This window comes from Melospiza georgiana, chromosome 2, assembly GCF_028018845.1.
Source record: "Melospiza georgiana isolate bMelGeo1 chromosome 2, bMelGeo1.pri, whole genome shotgun sequence".
Classification (NCBI taxonomy): Eukaryota; Metazoa; Chordata; class Aves; order Passeriformes; family Passerellidae; genus Melospiza; species Melospiza georgiana.
In genome coordinates, this window is record NC_080431.1 from 102,385,627 (window position 1) to 102,400,269 (window position 14,643).

The following is a 14,643-nucleotide window of genomic DNA, read 5'->3' on the forward strand; positions in this document are numbered from 1 at the left end:
GCCATCCCTCACCCAGTTCCCAGTGAATTCCCAGGGAAGTGTGAATGTGTGAACTTGGGCTGAAACTCTTCGAAATCAGAATGTTACATCGGATTTTGTACAGACTGATTTTAGACTGCAGCAAACCTTTGGGAAGGCTCCAGCTGTCAGTGTTTACTGAAAACACCAATTTGAGAAGTGCTGCACCGGGACTGAGGCTGAGGTTTCTCACCTGTCCATGGTGAAGTCAGAGGTGCTGTCCCCTGCCCTTTCCCCTTCTGCAGCCCTGAAGTGTCAGAGTTGGCTGAAACAAGAACCACCAGACTGCTGTCCTGGCTGGTGGGTTTCTCTTCATGCATACCAGCTGAAGGAGAGACAGCCCCTGAGCAAGTGGTTTGCCTTATTAATTCTTTGATGAAACATGCACTGGATTTCAGCTGCAGTTAAATTCTTCTAGCAAGACTCCTTAACTGATGGACTTTAAAGCATATGTCTCCATGCAGATCTCTGGAAATCAGGTACCAGGTGTGTTACTGTCCTGGTTTCAGCTACAGTGGAGTTAATTTCTTCTCACTATCTGTTACAGGGCTATGTTTTGGTTTCAGAATGAGAATGGGGTTGATAATGCACTGGGTTTTGGGTTTTGCTAAGTTGTGTTTATCTTAAGTCAAGGACCTTTTTTCCTTGGCTCATTCTCTGGCACTGAGGAAGTGTTCAAGAGAAACTGGAGGGAGCATAGCTGGGACAGGTGACCCAAACTGACTAAAGGGATGTTCCACACTGAAGAACACAGTGCTCAGTATATAAAATGGGGGAGTTACCTGGAAGGGGGATCTATCTGGGTTTGGGAAGGTTTGGTTTGTCTGGTCTGGCATTGGTCAGTGGGCAGTGAGCAATTATATTGTGCATTTCTTGTTTTTCCATTATTATTATTATTATTATTATTATTATTATTATTATTATTATTATTATTATTATTATTATTATCCATTATTACTGTATCCTACTTTATTTTCAATTATTAAACTGTTCTTATTTCAACCTACAAGTTTTAGTTTGATTCTTATGCTCATTCCACTGGGGTGGGGTGGGGTGGAGAGAAGGGGGGACTGAGTGAGTGGCTGTGTGGGGCTTAATTTCCAGCTGGGTTTAAACCACAACAGCCACTGACTTCGTCATCCATGCTGTTTGTGAGACTTTTTGCTCACAGATGATGATGTGGATCTGCCAATGGATCCCCAGACACCAGTAAAAGGCTTCTTGTTTCTGAGCTGCTACCAGTCATAACTCTCAGCACTGACATTTTAATTCCCATGTATTTAGGGCTATGAATAAATATAGACTGGAAATTAGAAGCAATGGGGGCCTGTAACTGCCTTCCTGAAGGAATGATGGGAGCAAGTTAATTACTTTTTAGATAGAACAGAGCAGGAAAAGGACTGGGTAGTGTGGGTGCCTGTGATGGTTTTGGGTTTTATTGCTGTGATCAATGCATTTCCTTCCATTACTGCATTTTCTGTTTAGAGAAGAGAACAGATGTTCTTCTGCTCCCATGTTTTCAGACTGTTAGTGCCTTATGAGTGCCCAGTGAGATTTTGAGTCTTTGAAAGGTAACCTCCTCCCACCTTTAGCTCTTATTTAAGTGTGCTGATGCTTCATATTTAAATCAATTAATCTGTCCAGTTAGGCTCAGATGCCACTTCCATTTATATTGGCTAAGTCCCTCTCAAGAGCTAATGGTCCACTAATGCAGTCCTACAATTCCCCCTGTGAGTCCAGAAAGACAGACAAGTTCCCAAACCATCCTCAGTGAAAGATCAGAGTAGCTCAGCATAATATAGTATCAAGAACCACAGGAGATGTCTGAAGGCTTAAAAGATAACATGCATAAGCAGAGTACCAGAGAAGACCCATGAAATGGATTGTGACTTTGTAGTGTGATTAAAATCAGTTGGACAAGGGTAATCCATCTGTGCTGATGCAAGAAAACTATTCCTGTGAGTTAATGGTGTGTTAAAGAACATGCAGCATTTTCGTCTTCTAAGAACACAGGAACATTTGGTTTAGACTAAAGGGCTGTCTGGCCCTGTACTCTGCCTTTGACTGCAACCAGCAGGCTGTGCAGGACAAGGATACAGAGGGCCCAGGGGTAAAAATGCTATTTTTTATCACAGGAACTGTGGACATCTCTGATGAGGAAATATCTCTTGGCAAGCCAAAGAGAGCGACAGCTGACTTATAGGAACGAAGCAGAGACTTTATTCGAGCTAATGGAAAATGCAGATTTCCATGGGACTAGGATTTCAAAACAAATTTTCAACCCTTGAATTTTTCACAGCAGACACGTCTGTTTTTATTAAATCTCTCAGAATCAAAAGCTACTTATTTTTGTCCCTCTGGGCTCTGCTCTCCTATTAAGAAAATCACCAGTGTCATGACTCCAAATATATGTATAACCAGCCTGTTTTCTTGCAGTCTAAGACTGAAAGGGTCCAGTTAGTGGTGAACTGACGCTATATCTCTGAGACAAGTATTGAAATATAGTTTCATGTGTATGCACTTAAACTTGAAGACAGCAAGGGTTCAATGATGCCTGCATGTACAGGAATGCCCAAATGCTGGGGGGTTGTGTGAACTCTGTCTCTGGTGGGCAGGGACCATTTCTGTGACACCAGGAGGAGGTAGTGAGACTGTAAGAAAATCCCAGTCTACTGCAGCAACTAGTATGGAAACAAGGAAGACAGTGATGTAATCCATCAGGCTCAGCTTCTGCTGTTTTAATTCCTTTTCACAGAGGGTGTCAAGTCTGGAAATCCTACCAGGTGTTTCAAGGCACAACTTGTGACAAGACTGAAAAACAGTCATTCTGTCTTGCTTTACTGTTTGATTTTGCCCTGGCAGCTGTGCCAAACCTGGCTACAGAGGGTCAATTTGCCTGGACAAGTCTCCTACCCTTTTCAGGATTCAGACACTGAATAGTTTCCAGTAACTTTTCTACCAAAGATTCAGGTGCTTTGTTTAAAGTAAGCAAAGTTAAATTCAATGGCATTGAGAACTGCTTTTTTTTACAATTCTTATTCTTATAAATCTTATAATTCTGCCTGGCTGAACATTTGAAATAAAGTTAGTGCCTTCAATTTTCTTTTGAAATGAGTGCTTACCTACACCACTGAACTCTAGATCAGAGTAGGTCTTTTGGCCTGATTTTGCAATTTTGCTGTGTCTGAGCACACATTTAAGGTTAAAATATGCATCAGTCTTCACATATTCTCTGCAGTTGAGTGGTAATGGGATGCATTCCCAGTGCATGGGACAGCTTATTTAATGTATGTTAACATTATGAGCTGGCTATTGGGTTCTACTGCGCTGCACCAAAGGGTGAAACAGGCAGTAAAAGCAAAAGTTACAGGTAAGGATGAAAAATATGAGAGCACATCGATATATCTAACTCAGCTGGCAAAGAAAGGATTCTGTAGCTTTGCAGTGGAACACGCTGATATGAAGGAACAAAAAAAAGAATGCTCAATAATGCTTATTAGCATCTTCATGCCCAGTACCCCTAAGATCAATATTGCAGTAGTCTGAAATACGAAGACAGTTTATTTTTACACCATTGAATGCAAACTTTGTCTTTTATCATCTATTTGCCAAAACCAAATTAGCTGCTCATGTGAAAATGACTGATTCAGAAGTAACTCCTATTTTTTTGCTATTTCTCTAGTTAGATTAAAGGCACTTTAGCCAATAAGAGGACAAGGCAGTTCTTTTATCTATCTGTGAAAGAGATCTTTGTATTAGTTTTTCTTTTGGGCATATCAGAATTATTGGTGATTGATGAGGATCATGCTTTCAGGCAATCCCTTTAATAAAGTTACCTATCAGAGAGATCCTAAATTATCTGAAAGGAAGAAGTGGAGAACAGTTCATTACAGGCTGTTACATGAATGCTCTTGGGTAAGGATCTTCCAGCACAAAGGCAGTTGCAGAGCTCTCACTGTCACTTCCAGAGTTTTTGTAGCCTTATCGCAGCGTCCCGTGTCCTGTCATTGTGTCCTGGTTCCAGCAATGGCAGGGTTGATTTTTGCAAATGACAGTGTTGATTTAGCAAAGGGAGCATGGCTAGGACCTGAAAGTCGCTCTAAATCACCTCATGCCATTGCCAGGGGTAGGGGAAGGGAGTCTATTCCAGGGAAAAGGGGTTCATTCTTTCCTGTCAAGTGAATGTGTTGGAGGGAGCAGTTGGGTAACCCTAATTCTGACCATCTGCATGTGAATCACTTGCCTCCCTCTTGTACATTTTTAAAAATTAATATTGTTGCTGGTACTGTTAATTTTCTTAACTCATTGCTGTCTCCAGTAAACTGTTATTATCTTAATTGGTGATCTTGGCCTATTGTACCTCCAGTTCTCCTCCCCTCCAGCCACCTGCAGTGGATGGGGCAGTGGGGAGTGAGCAGTGTGTGGTTTTAGTGAGAGCACTAAACTGGACAATACCATTTTCTAAACCACAACACACCAGCATAAACAAGAAACAAGCTTGGGGTTCCTCTAAACTGGAATACATAATTGATTCCTGTGATTATTTCCAGTTGGCATGGACTGTTCTCTCCTGTTGGAGAAATTGGTTTCCCTCTATCCATTAAACAGTAAAACACCCAAAAATACATCTTACAGAATAAAAAGATGAACGCCTTGTTTTAGAATAAAGGCCTTTTACCTTGTTGTGTCTTCTATGCCTTCCATAAATAAATGTTAATTGTTAAAAAATATAATAGGCAACACTGTTGTCTAATCTGAACTGTTTGATGCATTCTGAGTAATTTTGAAAGCAGAGCGTATTTCTGAAAAAAGAGCATTACACTAACCTTACATATTCAGAATTCAGATCCTAGAATTACTTAAACCCACACTTTGAACCCTGAGAGAGATGTTGAAGCACTTGCATGTCCAGGATGTCACCTAAAGTGGGAGGCATGTCAGATGGAGTTTCAAAATTGCAGCTGGGAACAAAATGCAGTATGGAACAAAATGGATGTATTTTGGGGACCAGAAATGCTCCAGGTGAAATGCATGGCAGATGTCTCTAGTTTGAAGAAGTCTAAGGAGCTGACGTTTATATTCTGAAGTGTAAGGTCTCCTACAACCATTGGTTAAGACTTATGGAGAGTCTTGGGCTGTTTGCAGACCCATAGAACTCTGCTTTCAGTGGGAATTTCATGCTTGCTACTAAGGAAAGACTTAGACTTGTTATGCAATATGTCTTCTGACATTTTAGGCACTTCTTCCCTGTCTGAGTAAGGGGATTCACGCATCAGAGAGCAATCCCAGCCCTGGCATGGCCCAGTGGCCACTGCCTGCCAAGTTCCTTCACTGATCACCAGAGAGCAATCCACTTCCATGGAGTAGGTAGATTAAATTTTCCAAAATAAAACCTTACAGAGTCAGATGTGAGTAGAAATGAAGAGGCATTTATTATTGATGCCTTTTGTTAAACATTTATGGGGAGCCATAACTCTGCGTGGTATTTTAAGTATGGTATTTAGAGATTTATTTCCCTTTCTCCTCTTGGATTACTAAAGTTGATGTACTTACATAGGTTTTGAATTAGCTCCATGCCAGCAACAATTGTATTTCTTCAGAGAAAGCTTTGGGGTGTGCTTCAGCTGGACATTTGGCTCTTTTTGTGATATGATGTGCTGTCTGATGAGAGCTAATGAGCTTCTGGATGCTGCAGTTATTTCCACCTGGGCTAGGTCAAGGCTTTCTAAAGATACAGTTCCCCACATCTTCCTTTCCCAAAAAAACTTGTCAATAATACCAAGTAACAAAATCCCAGTGCAGTTGAGAGTTTCAAATCTATGTATGCAATCTCTTTTTTTACAGTACCCATTAATTTAAAAGTCCAGTACAGTCACAGAAATCACAGTCTCTGGAGCCTGGGAGACAATCAGCTATCCAGACACAGATGTCTGCTTTAGGATGAGCTACTCTTGAGTCTCCAGTTGCCTTGACTATGTTGCCATGGACTGAAATGGGAGCTTAGACACCCAGTTCATGTTTAGAAAACACACACTCTGGGCTAAATCCCTCCAAAGTGTTCAGTGTTACCTTTCAGTGCTGGGTTCAGTTCCCCATACACAGGGGCCAAGTGCCATGTCAAATGCCCCTGGGGATACCAGCTGGCCTAGGGGCCACTTCAGAGAGGTGATGGACTCTCAGAGGTCCTATTTCATATCACCCAGCCTTTGGTTTTATGTCACTCAGAACCTGCGTTTGAGTGCCTGACTTCTGCTGTTAAATCCCATATTAATAATGTTGCTCTAGGAAAATAGCTCCTTGAGAGAGATGCTCTTCAGTCACTCAATACAGAAAATGTGTACACTATATTTACAACCTCTTCATAATAAATACTTTATTACTGATTTTCTACAGTTTTTCTTCTGGATTATTTTTAATAATGAATTTAATTTGAATGCATTCCTGCCTTTCATGTGTTTGTGTGTGTTTTCCATTGCTTTATCTACATTCCAACTATTTTTTTGTTACTAATAACAAAAAATATACTTCCAAAATTATCCATAAGCTATCTTTATTTTATTTTTAATAACTATTTATTTTTGAAATGTGTTTGGCTTTTGTGCCAATGTTATTATAGCTGTTTACTTAGCACAATGCCTTTCATTCCACTAATAACTGTTCTCCTGAAAGATGAGCTAATTTTGCATAACTGAGTGTGCAATTACAGTCTCTTTTCAAAAATTGTGAAAATCCCTTCACTTTCAAAAAATGTATTAGATGATGTTGATTACATTTTATGCATAAAATTGAACTGAATTATATGCATTTATTCCTTCAGGGCATCAGAATGGACAGAAAGCTCTTGCAGTTATTCAGCAATGTAAGCTAACCTTAGAGTTCATTTCAGTCCTTGTACGGAACTACTTGAAAGTTTTTTGTGTAAGGATAATGAGGTAATATTTTTAAGCCTGGTTTTTATCCAGTTTCTCATGATCAGAATGAATTTCATGGATAGCCTCAAGATCTGATAATTAGCCTGCTTGTTATGATTTTCAAATATTTGATTATCTTCTCTCTATCTAAATTATCATTTAGGTGAGTGATGCAAATCTTCTTGATGGGCAAGTATTGGTTGTGCTATTTTTGTTAACATATGAAACAAGCCACTGCCACCACTGATCAGATTTATGCTCTGCCTGTTGAATCACTCAATCTAAAGCTCATACAGAAGTTGCCGTCTTTTCATGGGACCTGAGACATTTTGAAGAACACAAGAGCTGACAGACTGCCTGGTCCACAGATGTGACATTATCAACATCAGTCACAAGAGGTTTAATCCCCAAATGCAGGAGGCAGAATTACCTTGTGTTTGTCAGTTTTCCTCTGCTTACAGGAGTGGAGAAGAGGTGCTAGAGTCATACTCACCTTTGTCACAACGCCACTGACTATGAAAGGCCGAATCTGAAGTTCTTCCTCAAAGTTCATAGAATTTTTTTCAGAAACTTGTCCCTTACATTGACTTCAAATTCATTTCCTTTGAAAAGAACTCCAAGTTGAATAGAAGATATCTCACAATTAAAAACATTGCTACTTCTTTAATGATCTAATTAGTTTTACCTGCTGGGGTCAGCTTCATTGATTTCAATTAAAAAGAAAACGAAAAAACCTGCCAAGTGACCTACTTTTTAATATATTCAGTAAGATTAAGGTTGGAGAAGCAAAATGTTTTAATGAACACAATCTGTGTTTGCTGAAAGCAAAACTATTACTGATTTCTTATTGATCTGAAAAAGGAAGGTACAAACTAGGTTAGAGGATAATTCATGTTTTTTTCATTAAAAATCAATGAAAACAAGACTGACCTGCTTTATTCCCCTTGTGTTTACACTTGAAACAGATTTGATCATTAGGGGAACAGTAATGGTCTAATTATTTGGACCATTCTTAATTCAAATTGTAGAAGTGGATGGAGTTGCCTAACTATAAATAACAAAATGCTTTTACATAATAGTATCTGGGGAAATGGTGTGCTGGGAGTCAGATTATGGCCACAGAACAGCATTATTAATTTATGTCATGACTTCAGAAGTACCGTGTAACATGAGGTTGGACAGGAACATCAGAGTTAAGAAGAAAAAAAGCTTTCAGATCAGACTTTAGTAATAAGAGTAAGTAATGAGTCTCTCCTCTCTTTGAAGTGGGATAATGTTGTGCTGTGTACATTACAGCTTGTAAACTGCTTGTCTAAAGGGCCATCTCCAAGCCTGTAAAACAAATAACACACATTGTTTGGCCAGGTATTGCATTATGGAGTATTATAGTGATGCTTATGTCTCTACAGTTAAATTAGAGTGCCAAAAGGAGTGACCCTGAGCACTGGACCCCAGCTCTGCTTTGTACCTCTCCAGCTGGCTCTTCCTAAGACCAAATTTATGCAGGTATTGGCAGTGTGGCTGTGAGCTCACCACTCCACTTGGCCAAGGATTGCTTCTCTACCTTTTTTTAAGCTGCCAGTAGGAACAGAGCCAGTTCAACTTCCTTGAAGCCCAGTCCCAGTAACCCTTTGTCAAATATAGCATGTTCTTGCTGCATTGTGACAGCACTGTCAGTAAAGTTCTTCTGGCAGTGACAGCTTTTGTAAATAGGGAACTTTCAGGCTAGGCCTATAGATTTGTTAGGGAGATCAGTTAAGCTGTTGTTGGGATCTGTCTGACCTTTCTGGCTTTTTTTTTCACCTAGAGGCTGTTTGTCTCAGTGATCTCTGTGCAATTGTGTACATTAGAGAAATGCATGTTACTCTTTTCTAGCCTTTAAATGCATTGTTTGCTATTTTCACCTTGAGGTGAAAAATAGTGCAAAAGTCCCCTAGCACAGCTCTACCATTAGTCTTAGCAAGGAGGCTTGTCCTGTCCTACACTGAAGGGCTCTGAAGGGCTGAGGGACATGGCCCACTATTCTATTTCTTCCTGAAGCATAGAATTTTTCTAATGCATGCCTGAAGCTTAAAACAAGCTTAAACCAATAATGACTCCAGCCTTCTTCTTTAGGCAGACAATCAATCATGCTTTGAATGACTGTTGTGCAGGTGAAATCTAATCTATTTTTACTGATTTGTGCTATCATGTTTTCCACCATCCACAGGTGGAAAATACCCTTTTTTTAGGCTTTACATGACCCTTTATATGACCCTAATACTTTTAAACATTTCGTTAAATAAGAATTACGTATGCTCATTTCAGTTCAGCAGCAAAATCCCCAAGTAATCGTGTAACAAAAATATTCCTTCATATAACTTCTTCATAACCTTATTCAGTCAATAATTTGATTAAAAAGCCTTCACACCTTTTTTGTAACATTGCCACAGCCAGGATTTGACTAACAACTTGATAATTATAAAGCTGAGGTGTTTGGGTCATATATCATTGCCCAATTTAATAAGCTCAACTTTGGAGAAGTAGAACAAAGTGGTTAATGAAAGAGAACTTTCTTGATCTATAATGAATTTTTACACCAAAATTCAAGCAACAAACCATTTCAATTCTCATTATTACTGTTATTATTACAAGTTTTATAAACTTTTTATGTACATGACTGCAATGTCAGATACAAAATAGGGTAGGCAGATGTCCTGCTCTATTTTGAAACATGGCATGTAGTTGGGTTACTTTCTTAGCAGTATTTTGGGAAACCAGTGCATCTTTCACACAGATTCAAGTGTTGTATAAAATCCTCAACATCTTTGTGACCTAGCCCTGTGCTTGGCCAGATTAGGTTTTGATTTGCACTTTGGTTTTTGCCTCCCTTTATTTTCGAGTAGTTTCTTAGACAAGATGGAGTTCAAGTAGTTTAAGTTTCATTGATTAAATTAATGCAGATTTATTTTTTAAACAAATATGCCCAAGAACCAGCCTCACCCAAGGCTTTTGATAGTCTCAAGAAATTCTGTCTATGGGCATTTCTATCTATGTTTGGAGGAATAAATTCGGATGAAGGCCTTGCAGCACCATATTGGGGCTTAGATGTGTTTTCCTCTGCTAATGTTTGGCAGGCATGTGAGTGTCTTGGTTTGAAACACAGGTGTCTACTTAAGGAAGGCAGGAGCCTCCCCTGAAATAGAAAATGTAAACCCCCTCCCTCCAAATTATTGTAATGTTGAAATTAAAAGACTCTCAGGTAAAGATACGGGAATAGGAATAACAGTTCGTTACTTGGAAAACTAAAAATACAAATGTAATAGTACAAACCAAAAAATCCCACTGACAGGATCAGAATATGATCTGACACCCTGTTGGTCAGGGTGTTGGTAGCAGTCTGTTTAAATGGTGGCTGCAGCCCTCCTGCAGTTACAGGTGTGGTTCTGTTGGAGCAGAAGGGTGGAGTTTTCCTCTGAAGACGGTGGTGGTGGTGGTGTAGATGGCTTGGTTTTCCTCTGGGAATCCAGTGGAGAAAGCAGCTGCTCCTCTGGGAATCCAGTGGGAAAAGACTGCCTGGAGTCTTCAAATCTCAGACTATATCCAGGTAGGAATGCTTGGCCCCTCCCTCTGGGCAAAGCATCTCTCAACGGGATGATGCAATTTTATCAGTCAGGCAGTGAGACTCAATGCCCATTAACAGCAGATGTCTCCCCAGAGGGAGGATGGGTTGTGGAAGAAATAAGAAAAACTGCCCAATTAACAGAAGATAACTGCTCCACAGATAGAAATAGAATACACACACCCATTTAAAACCTAAGACAGTGAGTTAACAGGAAAAATGCAATGGTGTACTCCTTGTCTGGGGAATACGCTATAACAGGTGTAGCTGAAAGGCAAGATTTAAGGTTAGTGTCCTTTTCTGAGCATGAATATGGGCCTAAATTTTCTTTTTCTTCATATTTTTTTTTCCAAACTTGTACTCCTTTGGACCTTTTCTTCCCCCCTTACACTGCCTTTCCATTACCCTTTCTTGAGATATGAGAAAACTTCAAATGCTCACAGGGCACAGTGTCCTAATATGTAAAGTTGCTAACTACATCCCACTCTAATTGTATCTCTAACTCTGCCCTCTAGACATAATTCACCTTTTGTGCTTGGGGAGGTGGATTGAGTTCAAGATGTCTGAAACGTAGGCTGAAGTCTGTGTTGCAGCCTATTGGAGAGATATTTTTTCCGTAAGAAATTGAGGACATGATTTGGGGTAGTGCATAATGTGGAGTGGAGGTGTTTGAAGGTGAAGAGCTCCTTGAGAAGGAGTTGAAGGAATGTGGAGGAGCCCACATACAGAAGGGCTGTAAGAAGGCTGAGCAGTATCAGAGATAAGGGGTCTCTAATACCTTCATGTCCTCCCTTTGGTTTCCCAGACTCTGTGCCTACCTTCTTATCTTCCCTCTCCTTCCCACTGCTGCAGACTTCTTGAACACTCAGTCCCTCACAGTACACATTTCACTGGTATTATTCAGTTGCTTCCTTAAAAGAATTGGAGCTCCTTCTGAATTTTGTGCTATGCTCTATGTTTTTTCTTTTTTAACAGCTCAAAGCTGTTTTCCCAAAGCCCTCGCTGGAGAAGATTGCATCAAAACATTTGTCTTTCTTCCTTCAGCATTAAGAGCCTGGGTGTGAATTGATGATAGGAGGATGAGAGGCAGCTGCACTGAATGCTGATCTGACTCACATACTACCTAGCTCATATTAAAGAGTTCACAGTTAAAAGTTTGAATGACCTTTTATGTTTACAGTGTGCTTGTAAACTGTGATCCCTTTCCCTAGTGAGCATTGATGAGAATTGTGCTCTCTTTTCCCTCCAGGTGTGCACCCACTGAGTTGCTGATATGCTTTGGTGACAATGAGAGCCATGGTGCAGCCAAATCAGTTAATCCCAGGTGCAACAAAAACAAGTGAGTGAAACTTGCCATTTAAAAGAAATTTTTGTTTAATTCAATTTTTTTTTTTGCTATGTATTTCTCCAGAATTGTGTTTTGCAAGTTTGCTTTGTTTGAGTGCTCCCAAATCTGGAACACTGATGGTAACCACACATCCATATAAATTTTAAAACACTTAGATCATTGAATGAGGAAGAGTGAGCAGACTTTTAATTCCAGTACAAGTGGCACTCAGCTATAATAATACTCAGGGCATTATTGAAAGCATGCCTTTCTTTTAGTACAAGTATGCTAATTGCTTCTCAGTCTGCAACAACTCTAAGCACAATTTTAGTACCATTTCTCATCAAAATTGCTTCAGCATTTTAATTAAACAGCATTTGTTTAATCCCCAGTGTGTGTCTTTTAAATTGGTGAAACACTCCTTAACAAGTGTTTTTTTGGCTCAGAAGAACCCCACTGGAACTGTTTCAAGGATGCAGACCTGGCAAGCAGGAAGGGAGAAGGCTGGTTACCTCCCAGGTGTTTTGGATTTGCAGTGTCTTACAGCAGGGGCAGCTTCTGAACCTGTCAGAGGAAACCACTCATCACAGCCATGCCAGTAGCTTATTTTTCTCTCCCTCTTTGTACTAAAATTCTGTAGAATTTTGTGTTCAACGCTCCCTTACTCTGAATTTCTTTGATATAAACGAAGTCCAGGGAAGCTACAAGTGCTTGTGGCAGCATTAACACTTAGATTCTCGACATTGTGGCAGAGCACCTAGTTTTACACGGATCAGAAACATATCTATCCACTCTAAGTAGTACTATCCGAACAGAAAAAAATGCAGCATTGCTTTTTCTCAGAGGTACAGCCACAAGCAAAGGAAGTGATCCACTTCACAAGCTGCTAAGCCCAGGCACTCTTTCAGATATGTAAAGTAATGGTGCTGCTGGGAAATGGAGACGCTCACATAAAACACATGGTTGTATTCTGTTGTCTTGATTTCCTCCACTTGCAAAGAGAACTGCTATTGGATTGTAACACTGCCTGAAATGTATTGGTTGCTGATGAGTCATCCCACTGGGAAAGGGCTGCTTGCATCGTGTTACTCCAGTGCTACTCTATTACTCTCTTGCTACCCTGTTCTCGTGATGAAGGGCTGTTGTGCCAGGCCTTTGGGAGGAAAATCTAGGTATGAGATGTGAATGTAATTAATAAAGAAGTTCAGATACCAGAAATAGGTTTTTCATCTGGCATAGTACATGATATTTTTCCAGTATTGAAGTATGTATTAAAGGACACCATCTCTGGCTTCTTTAGTATTTTTCCACTGTATTGATTTATATTAGTTGGCAAAAGATGGCATGATGGCATAATGACATTATTCCTCAGTCCTCTAGGAAATGACATTGGATTTCATTTGGCATTGTCTGTTGAAAGCTGTATCTGATGGCAGACAGATCTCACATTCATAAAAGGCTTCTAGGTTTTATAGTTTGATATTCAGTTTTGGAAAACAGATCACTTAGTATAATTCTAAAGGCATCAAAGTGAGTCACCTCTTTCTTTTAAATTTCTTGTTTATGTACTGTACCTCCCTGCTGTTGTGTTGAGGTTTATATTCCTGCTGTATTTGGAAAAGGCTTTAAGAAGATCCTTTACTATGGTTGCAGTCCAATTTCTCTGCTACCCCAGTGCTCTGCTTCCAAGGGCAGTCTCTATGTGTTGTGTAACAGGTTTATGGAAACACATTCTCTGCAAGGGCTTTTGTGTTTCTTTACAAATAACTTCATCTTATTTCACAGAAACAGAATGTTATAATAATTCTTTCTGGTTTCCCAGGAAAATTAGACAGAATCAGATGTAGATATTATAAAGTTCTAAAGCAAGTGAAACATCTCAGGACATTCAAACATTTATAGATACTGTAATGAATGATTTTAAAGAGGGCACAAAAATGCTTGCTAAATCACTTTAGATAAAAAAGAAATAAAATAGGAGCTTTATCTGGAGAATCCTTACCATAATAGTACATGGTTTGGAGGAATCATATGGAACAAGCATCACTTCTGACATTTACATTAATATTGTGATTTCCAGAGTGATATTTCAGTTCATTTATTTTCCCTCTGTTTTCTCTAGTGGCTGTTCTTTAGGCTGCATCTTGATATAATGGATAATATAAATCCCACAATTCTTCAAATGTAGAAAGTGATGCTTTTCAGGTTGTAAACACTTTTGCCCTTTAAGTATTCAAAAGACTCTATTTGTCTGCATGCAGTAGGGACTCCTGCTAACCTGCTGGTCTGCATCCACCTGCTATTCAGAACTCTCCCTCTTCCTTTTAACTTTTCTTGGCCTCCTGTGTTCTCTCACAGAGCAAAAATTAAATAATGTTGCTGTCTTGACTCCAGGTAGATCCCAAAGCAGCAGTTTGCAGGACCAAAAAAAAAAAAAAAAAGTACTGCTTAGTTTTGATTATCCATCAATTTTCAGGTTTGCTTGAAGTACTTTACATAAAAGGGAGCAAGGTGGCATTTTTGGAAAGGTTAAGTATCCATGTGGGTTTAGAAGTGGCTCTGTTATTTATTGATCTCCATTGAAAAAGATACTTCATATTGTCAGGAAAAATGGCCAAAAATCACCTGAACATACAAGCCAGGTAACCTCAGGAGGCTGTGCAGTCTTAGGGAAAGGGCAGGTAACTGTGGTAGCAGGAGTCTGCCTTGCTGCTCATGTTTGGGACCAGAAAAGCCTGTGGCAAGAAGGAGGAATACTTGGGAAATAATCCTCCTGTGAAAGGCAA